We start from the raw sequence: 21,025 nt of genomic DNA, 5'->3' as shown, positions 1-21,025 counted from the left end.
CGTAGTTCTTCATTCTCACCTCTAAAAAATGATTATAAGATTTGGTTTTCGTATTTCAAGTCAATTCCATTTCCAAGTTTAAGCAAAATAAACAACAAACCAATTGTGATAGTAGTTTTCGAGGAAGAAATCTAACCTTAAAAAAACAAATGTATCCAATGACAAAATCCCTCAATCCTATAAGTGCCTTCTTGGTTGACCAACCATTCCCATTTTCAAGTGAAACAATTCCTCAAAATAAGAAAACGATTTACTTAATGTTTAGATTTGAGTTTAATATTGGTATTGTAACTATTAATCTCTAAGACATCCTGGAACATCACTCATTTCGAGCAAATCTTTGACAACCAACTCTTGTTTTGGATTTTGCATTGACATGTCATGTGATACAAGAAGTTCAAAATTATATTAGATCAAAGAAAAGGTAGGAAAATTAATATGGAAAGAGAAATGACAAATATTACTTTTTAAACATTGTAAAACAATGAAACAAGGGATTAGAAAATTGAAAAACCATAAAAAGGGTTGATGGAGCACCATGATTGTGATAAATGTTGGGAACATGATGATGATGGAGCCGTAGTGTTTGTCGGGTGCCTTGGTGGCATTGGACAAGGCTGGAGGATATTCACCGGGGTAGAGCAGGTGAATCATGTTCGAGGGGTTCGTGATGTGTTGCTGAATATGGTTGGTTGAGTAGGAGAAGGTTGTAACACCCATCTCTAGTATATCTTTCCGTACACGAAATATATATGTCACATCACTTTAAAAGCATTTTCTTATTAAAATATCTGTAAAATTTTGTTTCTTTTTATAAAACATTTTAGTTTACTGATAAATAAACATTCATTAAACTTATGTAGGTAAACAAAAAGTAATGTTCTAACATTTCATCATTTTACATCATGGGAAATCAAATACTTTTCAAAGCATTTTTACTAAGTCTATTACATGCCAACTAATTACATCAAAAGTAGATATGAATGTCATACAGTTACTGATGAGGCGACCCTTGCTTTGTAATGTTAGATGATCTCCTTACTCCACTTGTATTAAACCTACGCATGAAATTAACACACGCTAGAATTTTCTTAGTGAGGCATAATAATCATAAGTAAAATTTCTAAACGCAAGTATATCATGAAAAATTCTAATATCCATTAACTCTTTCAATTCATTATACACTCTATAGTTAACACCTGTAGTGCCAATATAGTAATTCCCCAAACTTACTATAATTTACGTGAGTTGCACACCCACTACCAATACGGAAATTCATAAACTTATTATGAATTTCTAAGTTTTGCACACACAGTGCCCATACGGAAATTCATAAACTTATTGTGAATTTCTTAGTTTTTCACACAAAGAGCCCATACGGAAATTCATAAACTTATTATGAATTTCTTAGTTTTACACACAAAGTGCCCATACGGAAATTCATAAACTTATTATGAATTTCTTATTTTGGACACAAGTGCCCATACGGAATTCATAAACTTATTATAATTTCTTAGTTTTGCACACAAAGTGCCCATACAGAAATTCATAAACTTATTATGAATTTCTTAGTTTTGCACACAAAGTTCCCATACGAAAATTCATAAACTTATTATGAATTTCTTAGTTTACACATATAGTTTCATTCGATAATCACCATACATATATTAAGCAACATGCATCTTTGAGTATCATAACATATAAGTACATAATAAATGCACTAACCTGGTTTGCCTCGCTATTATATCTAAAATGCAATTCTGATTACTCAGATACTTTGCCTTTGCTTTTTCGTTTTGCTTGACTCGGGAGCTTGATTTCGATCTACTCAAGCATCCATCAAGACACATACAATATCAAATGTTAGTATATTCCCTAACATTTATACTTCAACAATACTCACATGTATTATTATTAAATTTTCTATAACAATCTCAGCCTATCTTAAAATTTCTGGCTCAATAGTATCGATACCCCTACCATGGTATCAATACTTCTATACTGTGGTACCGATACTCCCTTTCAATATCGATACCATTTCTACATTCTGGATCCATGGTATAAGTATCTTTCTCTTAGTACCGATACTTTTATACTATGGTATCGATACTCTAATACGGTATCTATACCATTTCTGCATTCTGTAATCAATGGTATCGATACCTTCCTCATAGTATCGATACCCACCTCAGTATCGATACTAATTGCATCAATATCGATACTGTCCAGCTGATTTCTTCCAATTTAAGCCTATAGTATCGGTATTATTCTTCCAGTACCGATACCCTTGCCTAGATTTTCCGTTTTCAGCCCGATATTTACCCACATTTGGCCAATTTCCCTTATTTTTAACTCCAACAATACTATCAAACTCTTCATTACTTATCCCAACTAACTTTCCTTCATTTAACTACTTATAATTCTACAATCTCTAAAGAACATTTCAATCCAAGAATCATACCACTTTTTCTAACATGTTTTTACACCCATCCAATGCTTCTAATATCTTATTTTCTTCATTGACAAGTCAAATATACTAGTAAACATCAATAAAAACTCATATTTTAACATATCATTCAAAAACCATTTTCCTAAATCTCAAATATTTCATCCATATCTTAGTTTTAATCCTCTTTCACCCTTTCTTAATCCTCTATAACACTCAATGATTCAAAAACCAACCAAAAACGAAAGGAAAAGCTAGCCAAATGAAACCTTACCTTTGGCTATGGAGGAGAGCTCTTCCACGGGAAAGAATAAGAAAAGAGATGGCTTTTGGTTGACTTACTTCCCCCCTTTTTCTTTACTTTAATATCTTACTAAAAATAAATTTTAAATTGATTTCTCTTTAAAGGACCAAAATGCCCTCTTTATTCATCTATTATTTCAAATTAGTCTATAACACTATTCCAAATCATTTTCTCATCTTTTATCATTTATTCAAATAAATCCTTACATTTTTAAATCTTTTTAATAAAGTCCCTGATCTAATTTTTGGGGCATTATAATTCTCCCCTTAAGAAAATTCATCCTCGAATTTAAAGAAGTACCTGAAAAAAAGAGGTGTGGAAATTGTTTCCTCATATCCTCCTCTCTTTCCCAAGTATGTTCTTATACTTTATGATTTTACCAAAACATTTTAACTAATGGAATCCTCTTGTTACACAATTCATTGTTTTCCTTTTCTAAGATCCTAACTAGTTTTTCCTCATAAGTTAAATATGGTCAGATTTCTATCTCTTCAGGAGTGTAACATGGGATGGATCTGATTTGTACCTTATAAGCATCGATACGTGAAAACATTGTGAATCTTGTCCATATCCGGAGGCAAAGCTAATTAATAAGCTACATGTCCGACCCTTTTTAAGATCTCATAATGTCCAATGAATCTCGGACTCAACTTTCCTTTATGCCCAAATCTCATAACTTTCTTCCAAGGTGACACTTTTAGAAATACATGTTCTCCCACTTGAAATTCAATTTCTTTTCTTTTCAAATCTGCATAAGACTTCTGACGATCAAAGGCTATATTTAAATTGCTCTGGATAATTTTCACTTTTTCCTCTATTTCTTTATTCAAATCCAAGCCAACTAGGTCTCAATCTTTAGTTCAAACCAATTTAATGATATCTGCACTTCTCCCATACAAAGTTTCATACGGGGCCATCTTAATACTCAATTTGTAACTATTATTATATGCAAATTTTGCTAAAGGCAAATACCTTTCCCATGATCCTTTAAACTCAATCACACAAGCCCTTAGCATATCCTCTAGTATCTGTATAGCTCGTTCTGACTGCCCATCTGTCTGGGGATGAAAAGTTGTACTGAAGTTTAATCGAGTACCCAATACCTCATGTAAAGACTTCCTGAATCTTGAAGTAAACCTTGGGTCTCGATCAGATACTATTGATATAGCCATTTTATGCAGTCTAACTATCTCTTTTATATATAAATATGCATACTTATCCATCGAGTAATCTACTCGAACTGGAATGAAATGGATCGTTTTAGTCAATATGTCCACAATTACCCATATCGAGTCCTTTTTACCTGGTGTCAAAGGTAGGCCCGAAAAAAATCCATTGTAACTCTCTCCCACTTCCACTCAAGAATGGATATCGGTTGTAGCAATCCGAAAGGCACTTGATGTTCAGCTTTCACTTGCTGACATGTCAAACATTTAGTAACAAACTCTGATACAACTCTTTTTATACTAGGCCTCCAATAATGACTCTTTAAATTGTGATACATTTTATTCCAGCCTGGATGCATCGTCAAAGGGTTATAATGTGCCTCACAAAGAATATCTTTCTTTAATTCATCATTATCGGGTATGCAAAGTCTTCCATGGTAATATAAACATCCATCGACTCTCATTTTGAAGTCTTTGGCCTCTTCTTTTCTGACTTACGCTATTCTCACCAAGCATTTCTCATCTCGACCTTGCAACTATATTACCCAATCCAAAAGCATCAGTTTTAACTTAAGTTCAACAATCAAGGCACCATCCTCCTTTAAAGACATATGCGCATCCAAAGCCCGTAAAGCTACAAAGTCTTTCGACTGAGCGCATCAGCTACCACATTAGCTTTTCCGGGATGATAATCAATTACCAAATCATAGTCTTTTAAGAGCTCCATCCATCTTCTCTGTCTCAAATTCAGCTCTTTCTGAATCAGCAAGTACTTTAGACTCTTGTGATCCATGTAAACATGATAATGTTCACCGTACAGATAAATGACGCCAAATTTTCAAAGCAAACACTACTGCTGCCAATTCCAAATCATGTGTTGGGTAATTTCTCTCATGATTCTTCAGCGGTCTTCAGGCATAAGCCACAACTTTCCCTTCTTGCATCAGCACACATCCCAGTCCATTATGGGATGCATCACTAAAAATAATATACTCTTTACCTGACTCAGGTTGCACATGCATTGGGGCCTCTGTTACTATTCTCTTTAGCATTTTAAAGCTTTCTTGGCATTTTCACGTCGAAACAAAAGGCACATCCTTACGTAACAACTTAGTTAGCGGCAAAGCTAACATTGAGAAGTTCTTCACGAATCACCTATAATAACCAGCAAGACCCAAGAAACTCTAAACTTCCATAACATTCTTTGGGGGGTAGCCAATCCATTATGGCTTGAATTTTTTTTGGGATCTACTCTTATGCCTTCCGCAGATACTATATGACCAAGGAAAACAATCTTAGCTAACAAAAATTTGTATTTGGACAGTTTCACATTCAACTTCTTTTCACGAAGTATTTGGAGAACCACTCGAAGATGAGCATCATGCTCCTCTCTTGACTTGGAGTATACCAGTATATCATCTATAAACACCACCACAAATTAATCCAAATATGGTTAGAATACTCTTTTCATTAAGTCCATAAATGCTGCCAGAGCGTTAGTCAATCCAAATAGCATTACCACAAATTCGTAGTGTCCTTACCGAGCCTGAAAATGTGTCTTCAAAATATCATCCTTCTCAATCTTTAACTGATGGTACCCCGACCTCAGGTCTATCTTAGAGAACATTACTGCTCCCTTAAGTTGATCAAATAGTTCATCAATCCTCAAAAGAGGATAATTGTTCTTTATCGTTACCTTATTTAATTGACGATAGTCAATACATAATCGCATAGACCCATCATTCTTTTTCACAAATAGCACAGGTGCCCCCAAGGAGAAATATTGGGTCAGCTAAATCCTTTATCAAGTAGATCTTGCAAATGTGCTTTTAATTCCCTTAACTTTGTTGGATCCATTCGATACATAGCCATAGAAATAGGTTCAGTACCTAAGTAAACCTCAATCTAGAATTCTACTTCATGATATGGAGGTAAACCCTATAATTCTTCTGGAAAAACCTCGGGAAACTCCTTAACTATTGGAATATTGTTTAATCTCACTTCCAACACTCGAGTGTCTATCACATTAGCTAGAAAAGTTACGCATCCCCTTGACATCATTTTTTTGCAGTTATGGTCGATATTACATTGGATGGTGATTTCGCTTTATCACATATCACTACTATTTCGGAGCCTTTAGAATCCTTTAAGAATAATTGCTTTCAGTGATAATCTACCCATCCATGGTGTGGAGACAACCAATCCATGCCCAAAATGATTTCAAACTTGTCGAAGGGCAACTCCATCAAGTTTGCCGAGAACACATCCATTTGAATCTTAATCGGACATTTTCTATATACCTGTGTTACTCTTGCACTATGACCCATAGGGTTTACCGCTATCATTTCACTAGAAATTGGTTCTAAATGAAATCCTCTAGTTCTAACCAACTTTGTACTAATATAAGAGTTGTAGAATTAGGGTTAACTAGAACAAAGACAGACTCATCAAAAAGATGTAATGTACCTGTTATGATCTCTGGATCATCCTGATCCCCACTGGTCTTTATATTATAAATTCGGGCCGCTCTCTGAGTTTCTTGTCGTTGGCTAGCCTCAGATTAACCGCCTGATCTTCCTCTTCCCCTACTTCTACTTGGTGCTGATACTAATATCTCTGTTTGTGTTGATCTATCTCCAGATTGTTTTGGACAATTCCAAGTATAGTGACTAGATTCACCATAATGAAAACAAACACCGGAGAGCAATCTACATACTCCCCGATGTGACCTGTCGCATATCTGACATAGAGGTCTCTCTCTAAAAGCTCTACCCGAGCTATTTGTAAAAGAATGTGACTGCCTAGTTTTCTATGAAGCTGCAACATAATAAGGTTTGTCAGTATATCGGGAACTCGAGCCCTTGCCTCTTTTAGCATGATATATAGATAAAGACATTCTAATCCTTTTTCCTGTCTGCATACTCTGCTCCGTTGCTAGAGTCTCTTCTTAAGCTCTTTCAATAGCCTTAGCTCGATTTATAACTTCTTGCATGCTAGGCAAGTTTAAGGCCAACATCATCTCTTTAACTTTAGGCATTAAACCCTCAATAAAGCAATTACATCAAGCTTTATCATTAGGAACTACCTCAGTAGCATAACTACTAAGCTTGTTATATTCAGCCTCATACTCATACACTTCTCGATCGCCTTGTTTTAAATTAAGAAATTTCAACAACATTGACCTCATAAACTGCTCCCCAATGTACTTCTTCTTGAACTCATCTTGAAAGAATTACCAAATCACTTGTTCAGGTGATGTATTTGACCACCACACCTGAGCTGAACCTCAAAGTAATGATACAGCTCCGCCCAGCTTTTCATGATCAGAGCACTGAAGACTTTCCAACATCACCATAACATCGTTTAACCATAAATCAGCGTCCATCGGAACTTCACCTTCTTCTCCCAGGAACTTAGGAGCTCCTAAACTTCTTAACTCCTTAGTGATTAACATTCGCGCTACTGAAGGAGCAGAGAAAGGCAGATGAGGTTGGAACCGTGTCAATATAGGATCAAGAGCTTATATAAAAGCTCTAAACTCTGGCACAGGCATACCCTGATGTGCTGGTGCACTGGCGTTCTCAGATGGAATAAGATGTTCACTATTCTATTCATGCTTTCACTCCCCGATCCATCTCTATTTTCTCGATCAGCCGCTCTTTTAGAATTCGTAGAATCCGACATCTAGTATATCATACATAAGGTATTGTTATTCCAATACCCATATTGTTCAGTTGATTTCTTCTAATTTAAGCCTATAGTGTTGGTACTGTTATTTCAGTACCGATACCCTTACCCAAATTTTCCATTTCCAGCTCCACATTTGGCCAATTTCCCTTATTTTTACCTCCAACAATACTATCAAACTCTTCATTACTTATCCCAACTAACTTTTCTTCATTTAGCTTCTTATAATATCTACAATTTTCAAAGAACATTTCAATCCAATAATCATACCACTTTTTCTAACATGTTTTTACACCCAACCAATGCTTCTAATCTCTTATTTACTTTATTGACAAGTCAAATATGCTAGTAAACATCAATAAAAACTCATATCTTAACATATCATTCAAAAACCCATTTTCCTAAATCTCAAATATTTCATCTATCTCTTAGTTTTAATCCTCTTTGCCCTTCCTTAAGCTTCTATAATACTCAATGATTCAAAAATGAACCAAAAACGAAAGGAAAAGCTAGCCAAATGAAACCTTACCTTTGACTATGAAGGAGTGCTCTTCCACGGGAAAGAAGAAGAAAAGAGATGGCTTTTGGTTGACTTAGTTTCCCTTTTTTCTTTACTTTAATACCTTACTAAAAATAAATTTTAAATTTATTTATCTTGAAAGGACCAAAATACCCTCTTTATTCATCTATTATTACAAATTAGTCTAAAACAATATTCCAAATCATTTCCTCGTCTTTTATCATTTATTTAAATAAATCCTCATATTTTTAAATCTTTTCAATAAAGTCACTGATCTGATTTTTGGGGCATTACAAAGGTGATGGCTCTATTGATCGGTGATGAGAGATGGACGATGATAAAGTTGGATGACCAGAGGACAAGCACTGGTTAGTCAGTAAGGAAAAGGAGAGCAGTGAAAGAAGATGGCTTTAGGAGGATGAGTTGTGATTGGCCGATAAAAAAATAATGGTTGCTACTCAAGAATGAAGGAGTTCTAGTGCTGCTGATAAAGCAAATGACGGCTAGGGTTTTCTCTTTGAAAACCTAGCCAGTTGCCATAATATATATAAGTATTTAGGCTTGTTAAATAATATTTATTTAAAATAGGTTATGGTGAATTAAAGTTCAAAAGGTTCTATTGACTTGATAGCTTCGCTGAAGTTTTGGTAACTGATTTAAATTTGGCATAATGCAAACAAATACCCCTAACGTTTGGTAGTATATGCAAATTTGCCCAAATTGTTTTTTTGGAACATTTGACCCCATAACGTTTAAATCTGATTCAAAAGTCCCCCCGTTGGATAGAAACCGTCAGTAAACTGAGGGTCAACGGTTCCAGCTGACTAAGCAAAGCACAGGTGGACAACGATGATGACATGGCGTGTCCACGTAACTAATATATGCTGACGTGGAATTGACACGTCAGTAATTTTTTGGTTTAAAAAATTAATTTCAATTAGAATTTTTCACCAATAAGAGAATGACACCTGTCAATATCCTATTGGTGCGTATTGGCAATAATGAATAAAAGTCTCTTACTTGTGTAGAAGGTGACTCAAACCTGGGGCAACGACATGAAATGGGATGACCCTTGCCACCAAGCTAAGCATGCTATTTGGTTATAAAATGAAACAAAAGATTATTTAACCCATATTATATTTTCAGTTTAATTCAACCATAAAGTTTTGGATTTCAGCCGTTCCAGCAACTGTCCTACTTTTTCTATACTACCATTATAGAGATTGGAAGAGAAAAGTTTTTTATTTTTTATTTTTCTTTTTCTTTTTCTTTTTCTTTTTCTTTTTCATTTTTCTTTCTTTCTTTCTTCACTGGAGATGGTGTAAATCAACATTTGTGGAGATGTCCGTTGCGGATGTTGCTTGGAGGCGGGTTAGTCAAGAAACGATTCACTCGTTAAAGACTACTGCATAAAAGGTGGTAATGTTTTGCATTTGGTCTTAAAACTTTCTGATATTTTGCTCATCACTGTACAGTCGAGTTGCTTTAAGGAATTTGAACTTTATGTTGATCGGAATAGAAATATTGGGTATTTGAAACAAAGGATTGCCAGTAAAGGGAAGGGATTTATGGATGTTGATGAACAAGAAATATTTTTTCCATGGAGAAAAAGTAGATGACTAGAGGTTAGTTGATGATCTATGCAAAGATAATGATGTTGTGATTCATTTTGTGGTCCACAAATCAGCCAAAGTTTAATAGGGAGGATTCAAAAATGAAGAAGCAACGCTGAGAGAATATCAGTGCAAACATGTATTTCCCAAAGCTATGGCTATCATCTTCATGAAACAAAGCAACTTATATTTACAAAAAAATATTTGCAATTAAGAATAGAAAGAATAAAGTTAAACATTCATTGATTTCAAATTAATATTTGAGTTCTTCAAGCGTATATGTTTGTTTATATCAACTTACATTCAGAATCTGTTTTCACCCATTTACTTCCATCGTCTGCTTTTTCTGTCTTGTCATCTCCATTGACAGTCCTGGCAATATGAGCACTACTCTTTAGGGATTTCTTGTAGTCAGTTTAGTACCATGATTTTTTGGATATATCTTCTTGTGAAGTATAGTTTTCAACATCTGGAAATTAACAACTCAAAACGTTTAATTATACTTGATTAACAAACTGATGTGGTTGATGTGTTTTTTTAAGTACCTTCTCCATTCTTGAATCCATGGTTGGATCCCTTAAACTAATGAGAGCCGGTGAGAATCCATTTCTACAAACGAACATATTCTGTAAAAGAAACAACAATGATTTCTTCCCTATTGTAGCTTTGGAGTTATCCAAGCTTACATATTTCCCTCTACTGTGGACTAAATTGGTGCTGCAGTGGTCATAGGAGAATCCAGTACCGCAAACCCTTTCTTCAGTAGGAGCTTCAGGATCAACCGATGATGGTGGTGGTTCGACGTGTTCTTGAAATATCAAGTTGAACTCTTTCTGAAGCTTCCTTACTTCTTATGGTATAAGACCGGGTAGATGATTAACATGAATATCTTATTGTGGATTTAGTTTCTCCGATTCTTGTTTGATCTTGTTGTCAAATGTTCTGATTGCTAGTAGTCCATGAGGCCAGTCGCTGAACTCTTCTTTGCAAGGATGTTGATGGGAGGTGTCTATAAGATGACGACGACGAGGATGATCAACAAAGAAGATCAAACATGTTGGAGATAAAAACATGTATGGGGTGGTGTCTGTAGAAGAAGTGCACAAGATCACCATGTTTGATATAAGAATGGTGAATGCTGATAGGCATGCTGAGAATATCTTGATCGGGAAAGGGGATGATAACCGGACCGTTCGATATAAGAAGTGCACAAAAACTGTCGGAGACATAGCTGCTGGAATGGTTGAAATCCAAAACTTTTTGGTTTAATTAAATTTAACATATAATATGGGTTAAATAATCTTTTGTTTCATTTTATAATCGAATAGCATGCTTGGCCTAGTGGCAAGGGCCATCCTATTTCATGCCCTTACCCCAGGTTTGAGTCCCTTTCCATGCAAGTAAGAGTCTTTTATTCATTCTTGCCAATACGCACTAATAGGAGAGTAACATGTGTCACTCTCTTATTGGTGCAAAATTCTAATTGAAATTAAATTTTTAAACAAAAAAATTGTTGAAGTGTCAATTCTACGTTAGCATATATTAGTGACGTGGACACACCACGTCATTATCGTTGTCCACTTGTGCTTGCTTAGTTAGCTGGAGCCGTTAACCGGCAATTGACTAACGGTTTTCATCCAACGGGGAACTTTTGAATCAGATTTAAACGTTGTGGGGTCGAATGTTCCAAAAAAACAATTTGGGTAAATTTGCATATACTGTCAAACGTTAGGGGTATTTGTGTGCATTATGCCTTAAAATTTTTTGAAACATATGTCAAAAGGGTGAAATTTAAAGTTTAGTAATTGATTAGTCTAGAGTTCAAATTAATGGCACAAAACTTCCAAATATTATGAATTGACCACAAGAACTTTACGATTTTCTAATTTAATCTGAATTTCAGAATTAATATATTAAAAGTATAGTTTAAACCCACAAATTCTTTGGCATATATAATTCTCTTATTAGCACTCAATTTTAACATGGTCAATTAAAAATTATTTTTTAATGACAAAAGGGTCTTAAATTTACATATAAATATAAAATATATTACAAAAACTCTTTTTTGAAATATAAGTCAAAATGGTAAAACAAAAGGTTCAATCCTTGAGCAGTCTATAATTCATTTTACAAAATTTTTTTCATTTCAATATGAATTTCATAACTAATATATTAAAATCAAATTTACCCCAACAAATTCTTTTAATCTCTTTTATGTGGCCAACATATATTATTATCTAATTAACAATCGAATTTGACATGATCAACGAAAGATTATTTTTAATGGTAAAGAAGATCTTAAATATGCATATACATATTAAAACATATATTAATCAAAATAACCTTAAATGTATGTATACATATAAATATATAGATCACACAAGTTTGATAAATAAATAAAAAACATTTGAAGAATCTTCACTAATAAGATTTCAAATGAGTGGCATATCTAAGATGTCATTAAAAAATTACCTCACAAATCCTTTATGTTATTTTTTTTGCATAAAAAATAAGTTACACAATCTCATGATGTCTTTTACAATCGTCATATAAAATAAAAAAGGTAGTGACAAATAATTATTTTCGTCATGTTAAAATTATTTTTTGTGACAATAATAAAACGTCACCTTTTCTGTATTATAAAATATGACGAATCAAATTGTCATGAATAAAATTTATCAGTGACAAATTTACAATGTCAATAATTAAAATCAAATTGTCATTATAATAAATCGTCATAATATTGTAATTTCATTGGGACAATTTTACAACGTCACTATTTTATCTAAACGTCATTAAAAGTTTTCCCTCCAAATTATTTTGGAGGAAAATTTTAGCTCCAAACATATAGTGACGAAAATCGGTGACCATTTTCAATATTGTCATAAAGGATATACCATAAATCACTAAATGTGACAAAAATAAAAAAATGTCATGTTTATAGTATTTTGTGACGTAACACACAACGTCATATATAAATTTCGTCACAAAATGAAAAATTTATTGTAGTCTCGATCTTTGTTCGTTTAATAAGAGTCTTCGTTCGACTTTGAGCTCTTCTTTCATCGATCAACTTTATTTGTAAGTCATCGCCCTTACATATTTGACTACCTAGTTATTGAACTCTTTTGTCAATATGAAAACCTTCTAATTTGGTCAGTCACTTTCGAATTAACACCTTGTTTGGTTATGATGTTAAAATGCAAATGTAAACAAAAGACAAAGAAAATATGATAAAACAAAAGAAATTGTTAGTACACTCAACCAAAAAAGCAGAAAAATATTTATGAAAAGAAAAGATCTTACCTAACATGGTATCTATCTTGACATGCTTTTATAACAGTTCTACCCATACATGTTTTCTACCCCCATTCTTTGTTCAACACATAAATCCTAACCTCATGTCATCTAGTTCACATGCTTATTCAGAAAAAATAAACCTAACCACATGATCTCTAGTTCTCATACATTTTTTCGAAAAGTAAAATTATACTATAAAAATTAAAAGACTCAAAAGAGCTTTTCCTTGTGTACCCTCCTCACTGGATTCCTAAGGTTTAAGTTAAGCTCTACCTAGGTTCAGGTTCTAGGTTCATTAAATGTTGGGTTCGGCTCTAAAGTAAAAGGTTCTCGAATCGTCGTTGTCGATGCCCCCTTGGGCTGCCAGACCCTCAATCATGGCCCATCACAGGCTTTCAGATAGAGTTCAATTCGAGGGAACACACCTCCTTATGTCCACACTGAGGTGAAAACCATCACAAGGACCATAAGACGTGAGCTCCAAGAGTGATCCACTATCCCATACGGAGGTGAAAACCACACGAGGGAGTAGTTTCTCATTCCTACTTAAATTGAACGTAGCATGGTTTTAGCTCATGTTATGATAATGCAAGTGCACAGTATATGAGGAAAAGCGAAGAAAAAAACACACAATCACACAACACACAAACTCATTCCTCAAATCCAAAAAACACACAATTAATCTGAAAACATTAGCAAACAAATCAGTATAACTATTTAGTGGTTAATCAAATCGAAAACAAAATTTTATTTAAAACCAAACAAGGGATCAAAAATCAAATTAGAACGAACTTGTAATTTTCATTTGCAAAGACAATTAATTGACTATCGACCTGACTCTCTAAAAAAGTCCCTAGCGGAGTCTCCAAGCTGTCGAAACAATCTTTTTTATAAAAAAAACCCACAAATTTAATTTTTAATTAAAGGATGTAATTTAAAAATCTCATCTCAAAAAATGTGTGTGTTTCCTTTTAAAAATCGAAGTAAAACATGTTTCGAGGAATCACAATCAATCTTTGATTAGGGTGTGATTGGGCACCCAAAATGGTTACCATTTTAATAAAAATAATTTTAATTTTATTAAAACAATGTTTTAGGTCTAACTACGAAAAAATTGAGTTCGGAAGTCGATTACGCGTGGGGAAGGATAAGCACCCCCACAACGCCCTAAAAAAATAGATAATCGATTAATTAATTGTCTTTGCAATGAAATTTTCAAGTTCAAATTTAACTTAGTTAATGATCCCTTTGAATAAATTCCTTTGAATTTTAGAACGAAACATAATAATATTTGATTATTTCCCATCAAGAAGAATCGACATCTCATACCTTGGGGCAGTCAATTCCTAATCCAATTGAAATAAATAAATATTACATTTCCATTGTAATGTTCAAATGCATGAAATAAAATAAAGCAAATTAAATTAAAGAAAATACCAAACCCTTTTAGAAAGAATAAGGATATTCGATTATTTAAAGACGTCGAGATAGGACATTTTATAAGTTCTAATGATATTTTCTAGATGAATTTAAATAGACGAACATTTCTTTTTCTTTCGTTCCTAAATTGTAAGTGTGGTCAAGTTTTAGGGTTCCCCTTAACGTGATACACTTTCATTTTAAAATTGTCGGAAGTAATATTCTTACACTTTTAGACAATCACTCCTCGACGAACTTAAAATGACGTGGTATTACCCTTAATCCAATTATTTGAGTTGGGTAGAGTTATGCTCATGGGTGTATCATGTCAGTTTTGAAAGGATAAATTACACCTAAACCTATGTGTACGAACAAACATGCTTATTTAAACACATAAAATTAAATAACATGCTATTTTATCTAGATTGGATTAAATAAAATTTAACGGCATGCATAACCTGATTTAATGATACCATAAATTCCCTAACATGATACATTATACTCAACCAACCAAAAGGACTTAAATATATATTTACATACATGAAAGGACATCATATAATGACTAAAATAAAAAAGAATCAAATCTAAAATCAAAATCAGAAACTAGGCAAACATCAAGTCACGAAGCATAAAAGTTTTGAATTTCAGGCACTAAAATTATAATAAACCCGTAACTACATGTGGGATTAAAATGCAACTTAATAAAATTACATGTCAAATACAAAACAGATGAAAATTCGAAATAACTCAGTCTAGTGATGAAAACATAAGGCGAGAAAACAGGGAGATGAAATGAAAAATCAGAAATCATAAAATAGGACCAAAATGAAATAGAGCAAAAAACAACGTGGTTTAAACAGTAAATATCCCATCCCCATGCGTTGAATCGGTATCCCTTACCCTAGACGAAACGACACCGTTTTAGCATTTGAATAAATATGACATTTTGGGTAAATATCTAACCCTAGCCCATTTTACTTCACATTTTCCCTCACTCAGTCGTTTTCTGTCCTCCTAACTCTCCCTCTCTTTTCTTTTTTCACCTTATTTTGCTCCTCTCTCCGACTAAGGACGGCCACCACGGCCACCGCTACCTAACAACCTCGACGAAGGGCCCAAAGCTCCTAAACATCCTACCTCTTTCCCCTTTTTGTGATTTGGATCTCAAAACCAAATCGAAGCCCGACAGAACACCTCCCTCAAACTCGAAACACGCTCGAAAGAAATGTTACCTTCTGCGGTTCAATGGAGTTTGGATGCTAGGGGATGGAGACGATGCTTTCCATACAGGAAAGCTCGAGATCTCTTTTTCTTTTTCTTTTTCGTTGTTTGGTTCGTCAGTAATAAAAGAGGGCTTTTTCATTTCTTGGTATTTTTCTTTTTGCTGATGGTTGATGATCCGAGAGAAAAAGATTGTTTTTCTTTTTTATTTCTTTGATTACCCCTTGGGTGATAATTGTTGATATTATATCCTCTATCTTTCTTTGTTTTTCTAATTTTTACTCATTTGATTGCTTGCATACGTCGGGGGAGCCTCTGCAACTGTCACTATTATGGTAGAGGGGACATGGTTAGGGCGCCACACAAGCCTGTTGCTTCGGGTATAGCAGGGAATGGTTGGGACGTATGCGCATATAAGCTTGAGTGGTAGCTGGAGCGACAAGCGTGCCCTCCACACGCGAGATTCGACTGTTCGGGATGCTGGGGAGTCTCTAGTGCACCACACGCTCGAGCTTGGGACTTTCGAAATGTTGTGGGTTGTTAGATCTTGGAACCAGATCCAACGATCGAAAATCGGCTGCGTATGGATCCTTAGGGTTTAGAAAACCCTAAACTTTATGCCATTTATCCTGAACCGTTATGTGAAACCCAAATCTGACGGGTTACATTGGTCGACGACAACAGTAGATTGATCTTAGGGTTAACCCTAATTGTGAGTTCCCATCTCGATCGTTGGATACTTCTCTCATCCGAGGGCTAGCGTTCGGTGACGCTAGAGGCTTGATGTAGCTAGGTTTCCCAAACCATAATCTTCTGGGCTACTGTTTGGGCCATTGGCTACTAATTGGGTTGTTTGTAATTACTTTGGGTCTGTAAAATAAACATTTAATTAGTGTTCTATTTACTATATATATATATATATATACCATTACTTATTTATTTATATACTCAATATAATAATATATATAACATATAAACGCACCCTAATAGTTAACTTATTTAATTAAACAATAATAGTCGATAAGTATAACTAATAGTAATATGATAATTAATATTTCACACTTAATTGATAATGGTAATATAACACTAATATATATAATTAATTATAATAATAATATATAAACCCAATCGAAGCTTGAATGAGATCCCCAGACAAAATGAGCATATACAATTTCCTTTTGTGGTTCATTTATCGATGCAGTCAGATTTGTTTGTATCTTTATTTTATTCGAGTTTTTTTTGTTAAGTTTTTTAACTTTTTCCTTCTTTGATCCTTATAGGATTTTTTGTGGTTAGTTTTTGTCTTAATGGTAATAGAAAAATGTCAAAATTATATTTAATGTTTAATATTTTTTATTTTTAATAAAACTAACGACTTTCTACAATAAAAGTGTCGTGTGTATAAAATAAATTGAGACAACCACACCATTTTGAGATTTTATAAAAATAATGCTATTTTCATTAATAATTAAAGATAGATGTAATTTTGATATTTATTCTTTTAAGTATACATATTGAAATATTTTGATATTATGTTTATATTATTCATATTTTTTTCACTTATAAATTATGAACATAGACATTTAAGCATGATCGATTCTTATATCCTTCTATATATTATATAATAATAATATTAGTCGAATTAGATTTAATTGCTAAAACGGTATATTTGAATAAAATAACCTTAAAATTAAACATGAGCTCGTAGTGCCATAATATTTTCTTAATGCCCAAAATAACATTTGCTAAATTACCATCTACTCCCTCAAACTTTTTTAAAAAGAAATAGCAGCGCGGCATAACAGAAGTGGTCTCCAAAGGATAAAAGATCGACGGCGACGAGGATTTAAATAATGGAAGAAAATGCTGGAGATTAATCATATCCAACGGCACAGAGAGTTGCGTCAATTTAAAGCCTGGTCCTAAGACTAAAGAGCTTAAAGACACCCGAAAGCCCCCACTCTTATAAAACCCTTAGCTATCGCCGTCTCCTAATTCACTCGCACTACGATCCCTCTGCTTTCGCCAAACAAACGCAGGATTTGCGGATTCCTTTCCCTTCCCTTAGCTGCTCAGCAATCGATGGTGAAGCTCTCCATCTTTGTCTCTCTCTCTCAATTTTTTATTTATATCTTTTTGTTGTCTCGATATCTTAATTGTAATATAGTGTTTTAATTTCGAGGAAGGTCTTGATTTCTTTCGTTATTGATTCGTGGTGCAGGCTTTGCCCAACCAGCAAACTGTTGATTATCCGAGCTTCAAGCTCGTTATCGTCGGCGATGGAGGAACTGGTAATTTCAGTGTCCTTTTCTCGTAGATAAAACTTACTAGATTGTTTTCTATGCGATTAGTGGTTGGATGTTCGAACTGTTGATGTTATTTGGTACATATTTTGAATGAAGACATATATTATGTGAATATATAGAGTGATTATACTTTTTTTTTTCATTTCCAAGGCTTTTGATCGGTATACATTTTAACACTAATAAATTTGTTTAGTCTTGAATATATATTTTTCATCTTAAGCTTTTGATTTAGTTTTAAATGCTTTGTGAAGAGGCATCTTAACTTTATGTGATTATGCAGGAAAGACCACCTTTGTCAAGAGGCATCTAACTGGAGAGTTTGAGAAGAAATACGAGCGTAAGTGTTTTAAAGAACTTATGCTTGTCTTGTTTGATTTGTGAACAAATTCAGAGTCTATTATCATTTTTACTCAAGTGTTATTGTCATTTTGAATGCACAGCAACTATCGGGGTGGAGGTTCACCCATTGGACTTCTTCACTAACTGTGGGAAAATCCGTTTTTACTGCTGGGATACTGCTGGACAAGAGAAGTTTGGTGGTCTCAGAGATGGTTACTAGTAAGTGATGTTACTGCATGCATCCGTTTCTATTATTTGTTGAATTATCTATCATCATTGTCATTGATAAGTAATGCTGATGAATGTTCTTTCAGTATTATCATGTTAACTCGATGATGTTTTTCTTTTTAGCTAGAGTTCGAGTTGCACGTTTAATTTTGTACCATTGCCTTAGACCACCATATTACTGCATTGTTGAGTTGTTCAGTGATTTTCTTATGTTTCTTATTGTGTTTTACAGCATCCATGGGCAATGTGCCATTATTATGTTTGATGTTACTGCCCGGTTGACATACAAGAATGTTCCTACATGGCATCGTGATCTTTGCAGGTGTGTTGAGATTCTTTCCCTGTTTATGGTTTTTGTGTTAACAGCTTTATGTAACAATGTTGTTTTTGCTAATGCCAGGGTGTGTGAGAATATTCCAATTGTTCTCTGTGGAAACAAGGTTGATGTAAAGAACAGACAGGTCAGGCAAAGCAGGTCACCTTCCACAGGAAGAAGAACCTGCAGTACTACGAAATTTCTGCCAAGAGCAACTACAATTTTGAGAAGCCTTTCTTGTACCTTGCCAGGAAGCTTTCTGGGTAATAGAAACATTGCTTTGGTGTATACGTAATGTTCAATGCCAATGCCAAATCCGTTACTATTATGTTGTTTTGATGATTTCAGTGATCCTAATCTTCACTTTGTGGAGTCTCCTGCTCTTGCTCCTCCTGAAGTTCACATTGACTTGGCTGCCCAGCAGCAGTACGATCATCTTTGGCATTCTTGATTTTTCTTTTATTATTTGTGTTACCTGGATTTGAGCATTTATTGACATGTTTTGTGTTGATTGTAGGCATGAAGCTGAGCTTGCAGCAGCAGCAAGTCAGCCTCTTCCTGATGATGATGATGATGCATTTGAATAAGGGGGGAGGGGGGTTTCAGTGCCATAGAGAGCTATCAACATATTCTGCTGTTTTTTCATTTTCACCCCATTTGGTTTTTTGTTATCTTAAAATTTTCAGAGCTTGGGCCGAAATAGGTGTGGGTGGTGTTAGCTCGGAGATTAATAGTTTTAGGAATTTTTGGATATAATTGATGTTATTGTGGATCTTTGATCGTTGTTTCCGACTTTTCTGTTTATTGTTGGTGTTGTGGATTTTGCCTATAGTAAAATCCTCGTGCGATAGTTCTATATGTTTTGAATATTAAATTCTTGATAAGAATACTGCAATCTCATCTTGCATGTTGAAACGAAAGCATGTTATGTTTTGAATATTAAATTCTTGATAAGAATACTGCAATTAGGGTTGCACATTTGTCGGATTTCAATCCGATCCGGATCGGTTTTTATCTGATCCGGTTTTTTCTTATAGAAAAAAAATCGGTTTATAAAATAATCGGTTCGGTTTCTAACCGGTTTGGAGGGCCGAATATCCTAATCGGTGTAACCGGTTTCGGTTTTAAAAAAATCGGTTTTTTTAAAAAATCGGTTATAAAAAAATCGATTTTAATATTATTAAAATTACATCGTCATCAATTGCAACAAAGTTTACGATAATTTGTTGAAAATATTTTGATATTTCGATATAACAAATTAAGTTAAATGAATTTTAAGATTTTTCAAATGATTTTTTAAGTATATTCGATATAATTATTCAAATATCAAAACATTACTCCAAATATTTCAAAAATCATTTTTAATCCTTACTTAAGTGTAAAATTAAGTTTTAATCTTAAAACAATTTCAAAATAATATTTCAAAGTATTTCGAACCATTTCAAAGTCAAAAAATTTCAGATTGCTCAGAGGGAACTGATTCCCCCTCAAGGGGGTATCGATTCCCCCCTGAATAGTTTGGCTCCGAGATTTCCAAAATGCTCGGAGGGAACCGATTCCCTCATAGGGGTACCGATTCCCCCTGTTCAAACGGTCGAAATATTTGAATTTTACACTTATGGAACTGATTCCCCATAGGGGTACCGATTCCCCTCACGCTCCAAACTGTTTTATTAATTGTTTTCACACTAAAACGGCTATATGATCTTCACTAATCATCCCCAACGTTCAGAAGTGAATCAAGGTGTATTTAAACAAGCTTAGAAGCCATTGATCAAAGACAAGAAACATCAAGCAACTAGAATCAAGAGAGAATCAAAGAGAAAGCATCAAACCTCAAGTTCGATAAATTCAAATACTTAATTGAAATACTTAATTAACTCAACATAATTGAAATACTTAAATACTTCTAAGTTTGATAAATTCAAATACTTAAAAACTTCCAAGTTCGATAAATTCAAATACTTAAAAACTTCAAGTTCGATAATTGAAACAAAGTTTACGATAATTGAAATAAAGTTTAAAAATAAACTACATTGCCATCTCTTCTTCATCATCTTCGCCTTCTTCGTTTGGAGGGGATATTCCAAGTTCGACTTCTTCAATGTATAAGTTTGCTTCCAAATCGGCATTAATTGCATCTTCTAGGGTGGTGATATA

General features: G+C 34.0%; 1 pseudogene; it reads left to right on the top strand.

Moving 5' to 3' along the window:
• The first annotated feature begins 17,615 nt into the window (after window positions 1–17,615).
• On the top strand, window positions 17,616–19,527 carry LOC120180017 (annotated as a pseudogene).
• The last annotated feature ends 1,498 nt before the right edge of the window (window positions 19,528–21,025 follow it).

The sequence above is a fragment of the Hibiscus syriacus genome, unplaced genomic scaffold (genome assembly GCF_006381635.1).
Source record: "Hibiscus syriacus cultivar Baekdansim isolate YM2019G1 unplaced genomic scaffold, ASM638163v2 tig00112487_pilon, whole genome shotgun sequence".
Classification (NCBI taxonomy): domain Eukaryota; kingdom Viridiplantae; phylum Streptophyta; class Magnoliopsida; order Malvales; family Malvaceae; genus Hibiscus; species Hibiscus syriacus.
This window is presented reverse-complemented; position numbering and strand designations above follow the sequence as displayed.